The sequence below is a fragment of the Dryobates pubescens genome, chromosome 24 (genome assembly GCF_014839835.1).
Source record: "Dryobates pubescens isolate bDryPub1 chromosome 24, bDryPub1.pri, whole genome shotgun sequence".
NCBI classification, from domain to species: Eukaryota; Metazoa; Chordata; class Aves; order Piciformes; family Picidae; genus Dryobates; species Dryobates pubescens.
The window spans coordinates 1-13,715 of record NC_071635.1 but is presented as its reverse complement, the minus strand read 5'-3'; the positions used below and the strand labels follow the sequence as shown (position 1 = coordinate 13,715).

At 52.0% G+C, this 13,715-nt stretch overlaps 1 long non-coding RNA gene across 1 annotated transcript; it reads right to left on the bottom strand.

Moving 5' to 3' along the window:
* Positions 1-8,138: 8,138 nt before the first annotated feature.
* On the bottom strand, positions 8,139-10,396 carry LOC128898488 (uncharacterized). The gene is made up of 3 exons (XR_008462856.1): positions 10,278-10,396; positions 8,727-8,886; positions 8,139-8,538 (listed from the first exon to the last, which is right to left on the bottom strand). It is a non-coding gene; the product is annotated as an uncharacterized LOC128898488 (long non-coding RNA).
* Between the last annotated feature and the right edge of the window lie 3,319 nt (positions 10,397-13,715).

The following is a 13,715-nucleotide window of genomic DNA, read 5'->3' as shown; positions in this document are numbered from 1 at the left end:
TAAACTTTGTTAAATCACGCTTGAAACCGCACATAAAATGAAAGTTTGAAAACGCAATATACTTTAGCCTTTTTTTTGGTAACACCTGAATTCTACCTTTTTTTATTTATTCTTTTTATAACCCAAAATGCAAATGTATTTTGTGTTACAATCAAACTTTAACTATTTAAAATTATGACAAACTGGTGAGTTAACATACAAGTCCGTGTCAACGTATTCTCTAATCACACAGCAATTAAGCAATCGTGATATTCAGTCCTAATAGACATAGATTTTTGGTACATTCTTCTGATGGATGCTTTTGATCTCAGATTATCATAACAGACATTGTGATCGGTGTTAGGTAGGTCTGCTGATTTTCAGCTTCATGTGAAATGCTCTTTGTCCCATCCTCTCGATTCTTGTGCTGCTGTTTGTTGAGATGATTGCAGTACTGCGTTGCAGAAGTGATGTTTCCAGGTGTTGACATGGGTTAGCTATTTCTTGCTGGTATTACTAAAACCTTAGTTACAAAATATGCATCCTTTTTGTTTTTTAGTATATATAATCCCTATCCTAAAAGAATTTTGAATACAAAGAAAACACACCAAAAAAAAAAAAATCATTCTATAATGTCCCTATATCAAACTCTTACGCTAACACCAAAAATCTCTACAGAACCTAAAGAACTATGTTAAAATTAAATTATCAAATCAATGTCTAAAAAGAAGCAAATAAAAAGTTAGAGCTCTTCCAAAATGCCATGGCACCAAAAAAAAAGTTTTTACCAAAAGAAAAAGTTAAAATTTGACCTCATAGAAAAATGAAAGTTTGAACTCATTACTAAATGCTTATACCTTACTATAATTACTAAATACTTAATACTTATAAACACTAAATACTTACTATTCATTATGCTTACTGATAAAACTTAACTATTGAAAACATGAAAAAAACCAAATCTCTAAAACACATCACAATCAGAAATAATGAAATAATCATTGCTGCTTTAAATCAGAACACAACTTTCGTAGACTAGAGAGGTTATCAGGAAGGGGGGGGAATGGAGGGGGGGGAGGTGGCTGGCTAGCAAAGGCACCATAGGTACAGTGGGGGGGGGGAGTGGAAAAGGAGGCCACCGAATTCACAGCAGCTGCCCTTCCAGGCAGCCTCCAGGTCAAATGTAGGATCCCCTGAAGGCATGGAGAGTTCCATGGAGGTGATAGCAGCAGTTTTGAGCTTAACTGATGTTTTTGAGCCTAAAACTCGAGGTGCCAGATGCCATTGTTTCTTCTCCACTCCATATCGCTGGATGTTAGTGCATACAACTTACAGCAGCAGGTCCTAAAGTACACAAAAGTATCTGCCAATCAGTGTTTCTTACAGGCTTCTAGGACACTCATCCTCTCCCAAGTCATGCTTTTTGCCTAAAGTGTCCCTTCTGTCCACAATTAAAACACATGGAAGAACTTTTAAGAGTTAGTGGGGGGGTGTCCGGGGGGGGGGGGGGGGGGGGGGTGGGCTGCTGTTGCTATTGGCCAGGCGCCAGTGACTGCAGCTCCAGGGGTGCAGGTGAGCTTAGTGGCCGTGGTAGGGGAGGGGGGCTGGGGGGGCGTAGAAGTCAAAGAGCAGCTTTGTTCTGGTGAAATGGCATTGATTACTATTGTAACAGCTTTATAATGCTCCGCTAATTGATCAAAAGAATCTTTAATCAGTCCCCACGCTGTAAGGGAAGATGGAACAATTTTGTTTACTTTTGTTGCCGCCCTGAACACGCCATCCCTCCCCGCTCCCGTGTCTTTTCATCCTACGTTGTTGCACTTTTTTTTCCCTCCCAGATGTAAGTAATGACTCCCAGTATCAAGTTATCTTTTGTTATTTGATTACCCATACGTGCTCATCAAAAGGAGGCACCGACCCTCAGTTTCCCCAGTCGCTTACCTCTGGCCGGAGTGACCATTTGTTGAGGTATCGACGTTTTAATTACTTCGAGCAGCGCTTTCTGGGCCAGATGTAAGCAGCTGAAGACATTTATTACATTAAACAGCAAAGTTATATAGTCTATCAGAAGGCACATGTGGCATATCTCAATTGGGCATTTTCTACTGGCATGTGTAATTAAGGCATACAATAGGTCATAATAACTATTTTAACACATCCAACTAAATTCTGCCCGGTTTCTCTCCTTCAGTTCCCAAGGGTTTACACTACTCTCAGAGTCAAAGACAAAACACAGCTTTCTCTAACGCGAGCAACGGCAAATCTTCCCTATAGTCTTCCAAAGCTATGCCAAAACATCTTCCCACATAATACTATACATCCAGTTAAACAGGAGAGCTTCTAGAATGTAAAAGCAAATTCTAGGGAGAGCAAAAGAGGGTTTCAAAGCATAAATATAACATGCGTATCAAGTAAAAACAGTGGACCTTCTTTTTTGTCTGCCATGGGAGGGGGGGTTGCCCTTCTTGGTTTCTTTGTTGTTTTTTTCTTTTTGTTTCTTTGTTTTCAATACAAATGGAAAAACCTTCCAAGAGGGCCCCACTCAGCTGCTCCCCACACACAGGGGCAAGAGAAGCCCCTAACTGGTCAGTGTTGCATCCCTCTTAAGGGGATCAGTTGACACCTAAGGTGCACCTGGGGGTATCAAAGGGGAATTTGGGGGCACATAGAGGGATCAGGAGGGCCCCTAGAGAGTCTCCCAAAGGATCTTTTAGTTGGATATTTAGGGTTATTTGCTCACCCCCCCTCCAAAGGCCACTACTGCAAAGCTTTCCCCCCGCCCCCTTCGCCCCACAACTAACCCTTACCATCCAACTAAAATACCCACAGGAGACCCTCCATTGGCCCCCACAAGCCTCTATATGCCTCTAAATTCCCTTTGACTTCCCATTCAAATTAAAAAACTAAAAATAAAACCAGTGATGTTTCCTTTGTGTGTCTTGTGGGTTTTTTAAATTTATAAATAAGAGAAATTTCAAAGCCTTTTTGCACCCACACTACTACTGCTCTGCAATCTCTCAATTAAGAGCACAGCTTTTTCTCTGCTGGAACTTACACTTACTTTTTTCCATGGGTTTTCATCCCCTCTGAGAGCATTCAGGCCTTCAAGCAGCTTTTTTGGGAGGCTTCCCCCACCCCTCACTCACCTGCTCCTCTCCTGCATCACCCACCCCCATGTGGTATCATGGAAGGAAAGAGAGACAGCTGAGGGGCTGCCCTGCTTTTCATCACCCTGACCCACAGACGCCCTTCTCGATAGGATTTGCACCTTCAGCACACAGCTGAGTTTTTGCTGCGCTTCTCTGCGAGCGCTGCTGCGCGGGTCTGCATCTCCAAGCATGTTACACGTTCTGGGATTTACTACCCCAAAAGTCACCTTGCAGTCGGTGCATTTCTTGCTGGCAATCAACCCATCTCTTCCATCTGTTGCTCTCATTGTTTTGTTTCAGCTTTCTGAGCCTGTGTTGGTACAAGCGCTTCTCAGGGCACCACAAACAGAGAGAGACAAAGCCTCCTATTCTCCAGTAGTTCCAGGAAGATTTCCAGCACCCCTAGGCAAGCAGCAACAGAGTGACAGCTGTGAGGTGACATCAGCCTGGCACTGGAGCTGGGCATTCTGAGCAGGTGAGGCACCCTGGGGAACACCTGCAGAGAAATCTTGGTTCCTCTGTGGAGAAGCGCTGGCCTTGGAGACAAAGCTGTCTTTGATCTGGGCACCAGCTGCAGCTCTCAGCAGTACCCAGCTGCAGAGCAACGCCCTGCACCTTCGTCCTGATCCAGGTGGAGAGAGAACTGCCAGGAACACAACTTCTCTGCTCTGGTTGCAGCATCCCCAGGAGCCGAGCGCAGCCTCACCGGTAGCCTGTTGGGGTGGAACGCAGCCCCTGTGAGAAGCTCCTGGGGTCAGGTGACAAACAAGAGGTTTTCCACAATGGAAACAAGGGAAGTCTCTTTGCCACCCCCATTATACCCATCAGAGGACCTCTGCTTACCTACCTGTTTGGTTGGAGTCTACACTGGCAGAAATTTCATCTCCTCGGTAAAAGCGTGGACTGAACAATTTCCTTTTCAGCCTTTCCCTCCTGACTGACAGAGATCAAACCCTACCTGGAGCCCACACAAGCCAAGCAGAAGGAAATCCCCTGCTAGGCTGCAGGGCAAGGCTGCACCATCGCGACAGCCACAGCCCTTGTGCCAACCGTGTCGCTGCTGCATGTCTTGCTTGCTCGGTCAATGAAGTGGAAAGCAAAGTGTCAATCTGTAATGAGTAAAGCAAAAAGCAAAGAACAGATCTCAGTTGCTCACATTGTAAAGCTGTGAGGAGGTTGGCATGCATCCAATAAAAATACTACAAAAATCATTTGTTTTCCATTCAGTGTTCATTTAACTCACAGAGCTGAGAAGTGATGGCCGTCCCAAAACACACAGTCAGCATCTGGTGGTATTTGGAGCACCAAGAAGGGAGTTTGGCATACTGGGAGGACACTTCCCCACTGGGAGAAGATCTGGGGCCCCACTGGGAGACTTGGGAAGGTACTGGGAGCACTAGAAAAGGATTTTGGAGTTACTGGGAGGAACAGGGAAAACACAGGGGCCATGCTGGGAAAGCAGAATAGAATACAGATTTAACCAGGCTGGAAAAGACCTTCAAGATCACAGAGTCCAACCTATCACCCACCACCATCTAATCAACCAAACCATGGTACTAAGTGCCTCATCCTGTCTTATTTTAAAGACTTGCAGTGATGGTGACTCCATCACCTCCCAGGGCAGCCCATTCCTCATGAGTGTAACACAAAGCAGACTTACCTGTGGTCTTGTTCTCCAAAGCACAACGTATAGGCCGCTCCTGATGTAGACATACACACACACACAACATGTACAGAACAGCAAGAGTCCTGCAGACAGGACTCCTAACAGGAGTGGGGAAACACTGGGTGTACCAGAAAGGAGAAACAGAGATAAAGGGCCAATTCTGGCATCACTTACAGTTCCACACGCCAGTCATTGTTGCATGCACTAGGAGCCCAGAGTTCCAAGTATCACTGGGTACAGCTGAGCCAACTGACTACATTTACACACTCAGGACGCCCCACCCCCGGCGGCGGCAGCCCCCAAGCCCCGAGCAGGCAGGCCCCCCTCCCAACCCCGGTGGCGGCGGCTCCCAAGCCCTGAGCAGGCAGCCCCCCCCCCCAGCGGCGGCGACCCCCAAGCCCCGAGCAGGCAACTCCCCCCACGGCGGCGGCAGCTATAGAGAAACCCCAGAAAGCAGCAGAGGCTAGCACTGACCTGGTACACAGCAGGGGAGCTAAGAGCTCTGCCAAGCACGACCCTGCACTGAGCCGTCTTAAAGCATCCGGCGCCATGTTGTTGAGGGCGGTGACACCGGCTCGGGGAGGGCGGTGCCGGCGGCAGCGCTGTCTTGGTGCCCCCCGACCCGTTTACGTGTCCCCAGACCCCCTCTGTCACCTCACACGCACAGCTTCCCATGGGTTTTATTCCTCTCCAAGACTGTTGAGTTCTGAGCAGCTGAGCCCTGGGGAACACCTGTACAGAAATGTACCTCCGAGAGCTGTCAGAAAAACGTTCATTCCCCCAGCAGGCAGCTCTGGCTTCAGACCAAAAGCCTTCTGTGATCATTCTGTTTAGCTCAGCACCAGCTGCAGCTGTCAGTATTACCAAACTACACAGGAATGGCCTCCTCCCAGTGCCCTCCCAGTCCCAACAGTTTCCTCCCACCAAAGGACTGGGAGAGAACTGGAAGCGACTGGGAAGAAACTGGGAGTGACTGGGAGAGCGCTAGGTGGAATCTGGGAGGGAAGGAGGAGGAAACTGTCAGAGACTGAAAGAAAACTGGGAGGAAACTGGTAGAGACTAAGAGGTAGTGGAGGCTCAAGTGGGAGGCACTGGGAAGAACTGTGAGAGAGCTCCGAGGGAACTGGGAGGAACTGGGAAAAAAGTCCCAAACAGGACCCTAAATTGGCCCAAATGGCCCCAAAGTAAACAGAGCCCAAACTGGGGTGATCTGGACCAATGGAGCCAGTGGAAGCACTTCCCACCTAAACTGCACTGATTGAAGAGAGCACAGCTCTGCTTTCCCACTCCTGGAAATCTGCCACACTGCAAGATGAGAAGGAGACTGGGAGGGACTGAGAGGAACTGGGAAAGGACTAGGAGAGATTGGGAGGGAACTGGGAAGGACTGGGAGTGAATGGGAAGGGAAGGACTGGGATGGGATTGGGAAGAGACTGGGAGAGGATTGGGAGGGATGGGGATGGGATTGGGAAGGGACTGGAAGGAGATTAGGAGAGATTGGGAGGCGACTGGGAGGAACTGGGAAGGAAAGGACTGGGAGGGGAAGGACTGGGAGGGGAAGGACTGGGAGGGGAAGGACTGGGAGGGGAAGGACTGGGAGGGGAAGGACTGGGAGGGATGGGGATGGGACTGGGAAGGGATGGGGATGGGACTGGGAAGGGATGGGGACGGGACTGGGAAGGGATGGGGACGGGACTGGGAAGGGATGGGGACGGGACTGGGAAGGGATGGGGACGGGACTGGGAAGGGATGGGGACGGGACTGGGAAGGGATGGGGACGGGACTGGGAAGGGATGGGGACGGGACTGGGAAGGGATGGGGACGGGACTGGGAAGGGATGGGGATGGGACTGGGAAGGGATGGGGATGGGACTAGGAAGGGACTGGAAGGAGATTAGGAAGGACTGGGAGAGGAATGGGAGGGACTGCAAGGAACTGCAAAGAGAATGGGAGGAACTGGGATGGAAATTAGAGGGACTAGGAGGGACTGGGGGTGACTGAGAAGAACTGGGAAAGAACTGGGAGGGACTGGGATACCACTGGGACCCTCACAAGTCTATGGGACCAGATGGGATCCATCCCAGGGCAGAGAGCTCTGGCAGATGAGCTCCAAGACACTGTCCAACAGTTGCCACCAGTCCTGCATGACCACAGAGGTCCCAGGTGGCTGGAAGCTGACAGTGTGATGCCATTCACAAGAAGGGCCAGAGGGAGGAAAGAACCTGGGAAGTCCAGGCCTGTAAGCCTGACCTCAGTGCCTGGCAAGACTATGGAGCAGATCATCCTGGGGGCAATCACAGCAAACCTGCAGGACAGGCAAGGGCCCAGGCCCAGCCAGCAAAGATTTGGGAGAGGCAGGTCCTGCCTCACCAACCTGATCTCCTTCTATGATCAGGTGACTGCCTGGTAGGTGTGGGGAAGGCTGTGGGTGTAGTCTGCCTGGACTTCAGCAAGGCCTTTGACACTGCCACAACAAACTCCTGGCCAAGCTGACAGCCCACATCCTGGGGGTACTGGGGGTTACTGGGAGGCTGTGGAAGGACTCTGCGGGGGACGGTTACTGGGGGGGAGTGAGTGGGGCACTGAGGAATACTAAGGGATAACTGGGAGGTACTGGGAAGGTCTCTGAATGGCACTGGGAAGAACTTGGAGACTGTGGAAAGACTTTGGGGCAGTCTGGAGAGGCTCAGGAAGGCACTGGAGGTTATGGGGAGGTGCTCCCAGTGCTCTCCCAGTTCCTCCCAGTGATGTCTAGTGCTCCCAGCTGGGTTCTGACTGCTTCCAGTTGTCTCCCAGGGCTGGAGGACTGACACCAGGTAGTGCAGGTATGGCTCCCAGTCCCTCCCAGTGCCTCTCAGTCCCTACCAACCTCCTCCCAGACTGGGAGAGGACTGGCAGGCACTGGGAGGGGCTCTGGACAGTACTGGGAAGGACTGGGAGGCTGTTAAGGGCTCTGAGAGGGAATTGGGGGGCACTCGGTGGGGTATGGAGGGTTACTGGCAGGTACTGGGAGGTATTGGGAGGCTGTGGAAGGACTCTGAGGGGGAACTGGGGTCTCAGGAGGGCAGTGGGGGTTACTGGGAGGTATCTGAGGGGTTCTAGTCATCTCCAGTTGTCTCTCTTACAGTTGTGTCCCAGGGCTCCAGCAATGCCTCCACTTGGTCCAGGTATGTTGCCCAGTGCCTCCTGGTCCCTACCAGTCTCCTCCCATACTGGGATAGGAGTAGAAGGGATTGGGAGGGACTGGGAGGAGAGGATACCACAAGAACTGAGTCTACTGCAACCCTTGCAGCTTCAACTTCCCTTCTCTGCTACTTCTCTTTTCAGCTCTATGTTTCTCAACAGGATTGCTGGATAGCAGAACAGGATGGATGACTGGGCCCCAAGAGCGGTGGGGAACAGAGGTAAACCCAGCCGGCGGGCGGCCGGGCACAAGCGGTGTTCCCCAGGACATGGAGGTGATAGAGGGTGTCCAGAGAAGGGCAACAAAGCTGGTGAAGGGTCTGGATAACAAGTCTTAGGAGGCGTGGCAGAAGGAACTGGGATTGTTTCATCTGCAGAAGAGGAAGCTGAGGGAATTATGGTGTGGGCTGGCTTCAGCTCTCAGCTATTTCCCTGTTGAACAAGGACAGCTTGTACTCACAGAAGGCACTGGCTGCCTGGGTTCAAGGTTCCTGGAGAGCTCAGGTCTCTGAGCCTTCTGAACAGCTCTGCTTAGCCCAAAATCAGACAGTTTCACGTGACCCTGGGGAAAAATCAAATAAAAGAATTCAGAAAGATTGTGCTTGAAGAATAGAAGAGGTTTAACAGCGGCACAGCCTTCTGAGCCCACGGCAGACTTGCACAGAGCTACTGCGAGCACCACTCTGCACGGCCTCAGCTGCAGACTGCGGGGTTTCAAGCACAGGCACCCCAGGAGAATCCAAACCTAACCTTGCAGCTGGCCTTAGAGCTCCTCTTCGGAAAACTCTCGCTGCCAGGCCCCACAAACCAACATCCTCTGTCAGCAAGCTGGATGCAAGAGCTGAAAAGTGTCAACAGAAACTGTAATTGGATGGCCCAGGAAGATCCTGCCAGTCTGAACGCACCAGACCTGGAACGCACAAAGAAACTCTGTTAGAAACTCGGGGGGTGTGTGTTCATAGCTTTAGGAGTAACAAAGCAGAACCAATTCCCAAAAGGTTTTCCCTGCATTCCCAGGGCAATTAGAGCCTTGCTCTGGCTATATTTAATACCTAGAAAGTTTCATCAAAATCTTTGCAGCACAACTAGAAGGAAAAAAAAAAAAAACCAACACCCAACCAAACCACAAACGAATTTATATTGTTAAGTAGGAACTCGAAATCCTACAGGAATTGTTTTTTTATGACAAATTATTCCTTTTCTTTTTTCCTTCTTTTGGTGTCATCCCACCTAGCACACACTCACCACCTAACTGAATGTCACAGTTGTGACTCAAAGCCAAGCAAGACAAAGTGTATCAAGGGAAAAAAAAAACCATAGAGAGAAAGCTAAAGAATTCTCCTCCCCTTCACTTCTCCCCTTGAGAGATCCAAAACTATAGTAAGGCAGGCCTGAATTTCATGAGCCCTGGGATTCGGATGAGCTCGGGAAATCATTTGGTTTGCACTCCGTGGGTCTTGTGGTCAGTTGTAGAACGACCTCCTTGCAACGTGAACTACAGGCTTCTGAAACTGGAGCCTCCCTCCCTCTGATACTTCCACGACCTTGTGTCCAAACCCTAATTACACGTAAATTAAATTGTCCACAGCTTTTACCACAGGTCAGTCTTAGCACCTGAGTTTCAGAGCCTAGATGAGTCTTACTGCTGTCTGAGCTCAGGAAAACATGCCAAGCTGCTGGCTAACTGCGGACATCACATCGATAGGACGGCATCGGCCCAACTTTAGATTTCAAACAGGCAGCACCTGTCTGAGCGCTGGAATCACGTAAGCGTGCCCAGGCAGATCACACAAGCAGGCTCCCTGTCCGGCACAGCCCTGAGGGCACTCGGCAGCTAGCAAACAAGCATCACACCGCCGCTCCCGGCACCCAGACGATGTGGGGGGAAGAGAACACACGACAGCTTCAATTGCACAAATAACCTGGTTCTAGCCTTTTAAAACTTTGGGGTTTATATTCTTGAGTGACTTTTTCCACCCAGACTTGGGCAGCTGGGTAGAAGGCAGAAGGAGCACGGGGAGCACATCCTAAGATTGTACAGGGGAGGATTCAGAATGCTACACTAGTCAGAAAAGGCACGCTCTGACTGGCTCTGAGCTCCGTCATCTGAAGTAAAACGTTGCTCAAGTGTTGGACTTAGCTGCAAGCAGGGAGAGTGCTTAAAGCCTCACAGAGGAATCAACAGCTACAGATTAGATCATTTTCAGGATGTGAAAAGTATGCTGTCTGCATGCTTCAAAGCAGAGTCTACTGACTGAGATGACCACAACTCTCCCAGGGACTGCTTCCTCAGATGCTTACCTGGGCTGAGACAAGCATTACCTTCATCTCTCCTCTCTCTCTTCAGCAGCACATTTTGCCAGGCTCCCTATCCTGACCTGCTGCCATATAAAGCAGGCCACAGTAGTTGTGATCAAGATAAGCCTGGAAGAAGAGAAAGGGCAAAAAATGCAGATAAATGGGGGGAATGAGGGGGGAAAAAGCTAAGCTAAGAAGAACCAGCACTCCTCAGCCATGATGAGGGAAGGACAGAGGACCGGTTTTGAAGGTAGGAAGGCCTTTTGGGCAGCATTTGCACTGCCAGCTGCATGTCTGTTATGGGCTGGGTGGCACAGAGGAATTGCACTGAGTCACTGCAAAAGACACTACAATAAATGTGCTTAGATGGAGGCTTCTGCAATCAAAGCTACAGGAATCGACAAAGGCCACGGCTTGCTCACTTGTTTCTTTACCTGAAAAGTTTCTCATTTTGTTCTAATTCCCCAAAGCTTTTCCCTGCATTCCCAGGGCAATCAGAGCCTTGCTCTGGCTGTACTTAATACCTAGAGATTCCCATCAAAATCTTTGCAGCACAACAAGAAGAAAAAACACAAATACCAACAACCAAACCACAAACTAATTTCTATTGTTAAGTAGGAACTCCATGTCCGGCACAGCCCTGAGGGCACTCGCCAGCTAGCAAACAAGCACAAATCCAAATCCAAATCCAAACCCAAACCCACCCCGAGACACCCCCAGCTCCCACGGGAGCCTGCAGAGACCTCCCAAAGGGTCCTTCGGAGGTGCCCGGCTGTCTGTACACGACCCTTGAGCCTTTCAGATGACCCCACGAGCACGTTAGATATCCCCAGACCCTTTTAGGTGCCCCCAGACCTCCTCTGGCACCCCCAAAAGCCGTGCGGATGCCCCCAGCTCACCTCCAGACGCCGGGAGGAACACACCCGGGAGTGCCGGGCGGGCAGCGAGACCGGAAGCCGCACTACAGGCTCCCCGATGCGCCGGGACCCCATCCCCCGCCGAAGGCTGGCGGCTCACAGGCACGCCGGGCACAGAAGGACGTCAGGAGCCGAGGCGAGGGCTGTCCGTGACCGCTCCTGTGCTAAAGGCGCACACGGCGGCACCCCCGTGAGCGCCAGGAAACACGCCACAGGCGGCCAGGAGCGCGCCTGCGCGGGACCGGCCCCGCTGCGGCGCATGCGCGGTATCCATGGCGACGAGCGGGACGCTCCCACAGGGGCGCGAACAGCGCCTGGCTAGGGCGCATGCGCTGTATCCATAGCGACGACCGGGACGCTACCACGGGGGGGGGCCGAACAGAGCCTGGCTAGGGCGCATGCGCTGTATCCATAGCGACGAGCGGGACGCTACAACGGGGGGGGCCGAACAGAGCCTGGCTAGGGCGCATGCGCTGTATCCATAGCGACGAGCAAGACGCTACCGCTCGCGCGCGAACAGTGTCTGGTTAGGGCGCATGCGCCGAATCCATAGCGACGAGCGAGACGCTACCACTCTCGCGAGAACAGAGCCTGGCTAGGGCGCATGCGCTGTATCCATAGCGACGCTCGAGTCACTCTCTCCGCCCTCCCCTTTTCCCCTAAGAATTTTCAAGCATTTCAAGCATTCAGCGCAGTTAGGCTGCAGCCCTGCGCTCCCGCGGGGCGGCACACGCCGCGGCACGGCTGCACTGCCGGCCATTACACACGGGGTGCCAGCCCTGAGCTCCCGCGGGGCGGCACACGCCGCGGCACGGCTGCACTGCCGGCCATTACACACGGGGTGCCAGCCCTGAGCTCCCGCGGGGCGGCACACGCCGCGGCACGGCTGCACTGCCGGCCATTACCCCCGGGGGGCCAGCCCTGAGCTCCCGCGGGGCGGCACACGCCGCGGCACGGCTGCAGTGCCGGCCATTGCACACCGGGTGGCAGCACTGAGCTCTCGCGGGGCGGTGTACGCCGCGCCACGGCTGCAGTGCCGGTCATTGCACACCGGGTGGCAGCCCTGAGCACCTCCCTGGCCGTGGGCAGCCGCGGGGGGTCGCTTCCAAAGCTGCCTTACGCAGCACTCGCTCCCCTTCCTCCCTCCCCAGCTGCAAACCAGAGGTTTGGCTCCGCCTCGCCTCCCCCCAGTACTTACAGGTTTAAAGATTCTGCGGTCCCCTCCGAGAATTTTCAGCACTTTAGGGGGGTGCCCCCAGCCCTCGCTCACCTGCTCCTCTGCTGCTGCAGCCCCCTGCCCCACGTGGCAGAATCACTCCACCCACAACCCCCCACTCCCTTTGATTCAGCCCCAAAAGGCACAAAAGAAAGCAAACTGCCCAGCCAGCAGCTCCTTCCTTTCACAGCAATGACCATACATTGTGTCTTTGGCCAAGACTCTCAGCCCAAAGGCAGGCCTGGCCCCTGATGAACTGAATGCAAGTGAACCGTCTGACACCACCACAACCCTGTGAATATTGCAAGGGAGTAGTGCACGCAGTATGATAATTAGACAGTTAACTGCTGCTCAAGCTTTACACAAAGTATCCTATTCACTTTGGGATTCCACTTAACACAAAGTAAAAGTAAAAAAGCCCAGAGGGACAGCCAACTCTACCTCTGAACTGCATCAAGAAATACTGGAATGAAGGGGGCATTTCTTCTGCTATTAATAGACGAAGATAACATGAAAACTGATGGGCTAAAGCAACAGGGCAAGAGTAGAAGAAAGATTAGACAGAATGGAAGATACAAAGCTTCAACTACATCTATTTATCAGCGACTCCAAATCAGATAACTTTCATTCCACAACTTTACTGGATTCAAACAAGCCAGTTGGTGAAGCGTCCTTGATTACAGGCGGTCCCCCCCCCCCCCCCCCCCCTGACGAGGGAGACGTGCAGAAGGCGGAGGCGAGGGAAGTAGTTCTTGAGCTGCGCTGCAGGCTGCCTGCGGGTTCCCCTACCGGCTCCTCCCTGTACATCACCGCAGCAGGAGTGGTGTGAATTTTGTCTCAAACCAGCTCATAAGACAACCTCTGCTTTTTCCCTGCGTGCCTGCATGGGTTTTGCTTCGTCTTTCCCTCACGGTCGCTGTGGCATTCGGGTGCAGGAGCAAGCTCCGGACAGCCAAACCAAACACCTGTGCCGAGGAAAAGGAAGTGGAGAAACAGGCTGAGCCCGTGAGCTCCAAACGTTCACCGAACCCCAGCAAACGCCTGTTATCTGCTGGCTGCTGCCACCTCCTCCTTGCCCTGGTCCCGCTCATTGGAGGCCGTCTGGCAAAAGCATCTGTCCCCACTTTCCTTGGCATTCTTTGAATACCCAGATTGGAAACCCGAGAGGCAGTGTACTAATTGGAAAGCGTGTTCCGGCGTGCGTGTCTGGAGGCTGGGCACCGACGTCTCACTACCCTGTGAACTCAGCATGATGAACCAAAGCTCTTCAGCTTTTTCTGCGGGTGAAAACACAACAGGACAAACTCT